Here is a 4858-nt window from a genome sequence, read left to right as displayed (position 1 = left end):
TAAACATCCTAAGTTCAATACACACGAGGGTCGAAAAAGATTTGCAAAATCTTATACAAGTCTATTCACCCCCCCCCTCTAGACTTGTACCCCATCCCCTTGGGACCAACAATTGGTATCAGAGCGTGTTCTCTGANACGAGAGGTCGAAAAGATTTGCAAAATCTTATACAAGTCTATTCACCCCCCCCTCTAGACTTGTACCCCATCCCCTTGGGACCAACAATTGGTATCAGAGCGTGTTCTCTGATCGATATAAACCTTTGTTTATATTGCCTAGAGATCCTTCTTTGAAAAATCTTCTTGAATATTTTCAAAGCACGAGATAACTTTTCAATATGGACAGCATGCTGTCGAGACATCTTCTCTTTGNGTATCAGAGCGAGTTCTCTGATCGATATAAACCTTTGTTTATATTGCCTAGAGATCCTTCTTTGAAAAATCTTCTTGAATATTTTCAAAGCACGAGATAACTTTTCAATATGGACAGCATGCTGTCGAGACATCTTCTCTTTGATCTTAGCAGGTTTGACGACTGGAAAACACGCATGCTTGCGTACTTATCAGCCCTCCATGATGAGATGGCCGAGGTTATAACTTCTGGACCAGTCAAGATCCTAATGGTTAATACTGCTGCAGTTCAAACCCAAGAAACACCAAAGTACATCCCAAAACCTAGGGAAGAATGGACCAGTGATGATAGGAAGAGAAACAACCTGGACAATATTGCCAAGGATATTCTCTTCAGAGCTATAGACGAAACCATCTTCCCAAAAGTGAGGAAATGCAAAACTGCAAAAGAGGTATGGGATACTTTGATGTTAATTGGTGAAGGTGACGAACAGGAAAAGGAAAACAAGCTCACCGTGGCCATGAAGAAGTTCGAAGACTTCAAGATGAAGCCAGGAGAGAGCATCGACAGCATGGAGTCTCGGTTTATGAAGCTCACAACCGAGATCAGTGATCTTGAAAAGGAGATCCCACAAAAGGAGCTGAACCTGAAGGTCTTACGTGGCCTCACTAAGGAGTGGGAAGTAAAGGTGATCACGATGAGAGATCACCGAGATCTGAAGGAAACCACAACAGACAAACTCTTCCGGGATCTCAAAGCCTTCGAGTTCGAGATGTTCCCAAGAGATGAGGACATTGTGGATCGACGAAACGTAGCACTTGTTGCTGAGCAACCATCCACATCTTCAAGGTCAGACTCTAATCCTATGAATGTTATGTCTGACGAACAGTTTGCTCTCTTTGTGAGAAAGTTCAGGAAATACATGAAGATGAACCAGGAGAGCAACAAAAGTTCACCTTCCTCCTCAAGAAGGAAAAATGAGAGATATCCATCCAGAAGGACGGAGGAGGAAAATCAGGGTCTATGCTACAACTGTAGAAGACCGGGACATTTCAAGGCCGAATGCCCTTACCCACCAGTAAGCAAACATCAGGGCCAAGAAGGCAAGGATTCCAAGAGAATGGAGGAATCCAGGGAGAAGCCAACACAAGGTGGCTTCAAAGGATCATCAAAGATGTATCAGCGCAGGAAGGCGCTTGTTGCTGAAGAATTCGAGAGGACAATCGAGGAGTCCGAGACGTCGAGCTCCAGCGAAAGCAGCAGCAGCTCAGAGGATGAGAGGGGGCTCATTTGCTTATACACCGAGGAAGAGGAGAATCAATGCCTAATGGCCATTGATAATGAGGTAACTTCTACTTCCACATCTCGCTGCTCTACTTCTACCTCTCGTTGTTCTTCCTTCAGAAGCGATGAAGATCCCCTTGAGATGCTTGAAACATTTAAAAGGGATCTCGCAGTCGCTAATAGCACTCATGCCAAAATCAGGGAAGAGAATAGCAAGCTAACTGCTGAAAGAGACATGCTTAAGAACGTCTCGAAAGAGAATTCAGAGCTAACTCTCAGAGTAAGTGAGTTAGAAGCTAAAATAATCCAACTGACTGAAGAGTGCAAAGCTCGAGAGACGAGAGAACTTAATCTTCGAAAGGTCATAGCATCATACACTAATTCCTCCAAAGCTATGGAGAAAATGGTGGTTGATCACAGACCTACAAGTGATAGAACCGGTCTAGGGTTCCATCAAGACCATCTCTCGAGAAATAAACAGACCAATGGTTTGGGAACTTCAAGAAATGGAGGATCTCAACCCAAACCAAATAAAGGTCATAAAGGACCAACAGAAAAGACCAGAGTAGCTATTCATAAACCGTCCCTATACACCAGCAATGGAAAGTATAGGAAAGCTACGAAGAATGGCCGGGTAAACAATATCGAGAGATCACCTTGCTATCTCTCGCAAGGCCATTCCAAGTACAAAAAGAGCTACACTCCATATAATGCACCTCAAGGCAAATATGGAAGGTCTGAGATCCACATAGTTAGGAACTCACGGATGGAGAAAGGAAGACTCTATCCATCTAGTGAGAATTGGTCATCAAATCACAAGTTCTGGAAGAAACCTCACTTTCAGCAATTTCACATGACCAAACAGCGTATGAAAGGCATGGTGCATAAGCTAGTCGAAAAGTCTCTACCTAAGTTGAGTTATGCACCAAAGAGGCCTAAAACATTTGCTAGCATTCCTTATAATTATCAAACGTACAATGGCTACATTGCGCCTAGGCCTGGAATAATGGGCACAAGGTATAAATGGATGCCTAAACTCACTAACCCACCAGGACCCAAAGTTTGGGTACCTAAACTTGCTTGATTTCCTTGCAGGACACCAGGGACGTGTGGTTCATTGACAGTGGATGTTCGAGACATATGACTGGAAATCTAACACTGCTTGAGAACATCCAACCTATCGAAGGTCCCTTGGTGACATTTGGCGACAACGAGAAGAAGGGGCGCACAAGAGCTGTTGGTGAAATCCAAAAGAATGAGCTGGTTATTAAAGGAGTGTCCTACGTTGAGGGGCTCAAGTTCAATCTCCTTAGTACAAGCCAGTTCTGTGACAAGGGCCACAAAGTTGTCTTCACCAAAAGCAAATGTCAGATTATGAACGAGGAATCTCTCAAAGTCGTCTTGGAAGCAGCAAGGAAAGGAAACATGTACATAGTGGATTGGAGGTCTGCAAAACCATCCCTATGTATGCTAGCAAGGAGCAAGGAAGACTTATGCTGGGATTGGCATAGTAAGCTTAGTCATCTGAACTTTAAAACTATCAACAAGCTTACTAAGAGGAACCTAGTGGAAGGACTGCCCAAAGTGACGTTTCGAAAGGATAAAATCTGTGAGGCATGTCAACGTTGCAAACAGATCAAATCCTCCTTTAAGAGCAAAGCCGAGACATCATCCACTAGACCATTAAGTCTTCTTCACATGGACTTATTTGGCCCAGTGGATCCACCCAGCATAAAGGGAAAGAAGTACACTCTTGTGGTAGTGGATGACTACACAAGATTCACTTGGACCGTGTTCTTAACCAAGAAAAGCGAGACAAAAATTGTCCTACCAAATCTCTTGAAACAAGTTCAAGTTGAAAAGGAAGTCTCGATACTAAAGATCCGGTCAGATCAAGGTGGAGAGTTCGTTAATCAAGTAATCGAGAGCTACTGCAACGAGAACGGAATTCATCATCAACTATCAGCTGCTCGAACACCTCAACAAAACGGGGTTGCTGAAAGAAGGAACAGAACTCTCAAAGAAGCCGCAAGGACCATGCTCTCGCAAGCCAACATATCACAAGGATTTTGGGCAGAAGCAATCAACACAGCATGCTACACCCAAAATCGGTCCTTGATAGTAAAAGGAGTTGGAAAGACTCCATATGAGTTGTGGAATGGAAGAAAACCGAATGTAAGCCACTTCCACTCATTCGGGTGCAAATGCTATATTCACAACAATGGGAAGACTCAACGTAGAGCTTTTGAAGAAAAGGCAGATGATGGAGTATTTCTGGGATACTCATCGACAAGCAAAGCACTCAGAGTCTTCAACAAGCGGAGTTTGGTGGTTGAAGAGTCCATACATGTTACCTTTGATGAAAGGGCATCAACAGATCAACCATCAAAGACAACGGAAGCTGCTGAGGAAGATCAGCCAGAGTCTAGCGAGAGATCAAACTTACCTCTCGAAGACAAGCAGTCAATAGTTCGAGACGTAGCAGAACTCCAGTCAGAATCAGATGATGAAGAGTCTACCAAGAAGAAAGGGCTTGACTCAGTTGATCGAAACCAGATCATAGATGTTCAACCCATATCTCAACCTTCAATAGAAGTATCAACTGAGGAGCCGCAACCCGACCTAAGATGGCTGAGAAGTCACCCTGCTGATCAAGTGATCGGAGATGTACGTGACAGAGTTCGAACCAGATCAGCGTACAGAGAAAGCATGTTCGCTTGTTTTCTATCTCAAATAGAGCCTAAGATGATCGATGAGGCTCTAAGCGACGCAGATTGGGTGCAAGCAATGCAAGAGGAACTTCAACAGTTCGAGAGGAACGACGTTTGGGAACTAGTTCCGAGACCTCATCATCAGAATGTCATTGGTACAAAGTGGGTTTTCAGAAACAAGATGAATGAGGATGGAGTTATTGTTAGGAACAAGGCCAGACTTGTTGCCAAAGGCTATTGTCAGGAGGAAGGGATAGATTTTGATGAAACCTTCGCTCCAGTGGCACGTCTCGAAGCCATACGCATCTTTCTCGCATATGCCGCCTTCAAAGACTTTAAGGTATATCAAATGGATGTCAAGAGCGCTTTTCTGAACGGACTTCTCGAAGAAGAGGTGTACGTTGAACAACCTCCGGGTTTCTTGAAGGACGTGGGAGCTGACAAAGTATACAAATTAAAGAAGGCACTTTACGGCTTAAAACAAGCTCCGAGAGCTTGGTATGATACCTTAT

This window comes from Ipomoea triloba, chromosome 9, assembly GCF_003576645.1.
Source record: "Ipomoea triloba cultivar NCNSP0323 chromosome 9, ASM357664v1".
NCBI lineage: Eukaryota > Viridiplantae > Streptophyta > Magnoliopsida > Solanales > Convolvulaceae > Ipomoea > Ipomoea triloba.
This window is presented reverse-complemented; position numbering follows the sequence as displayed.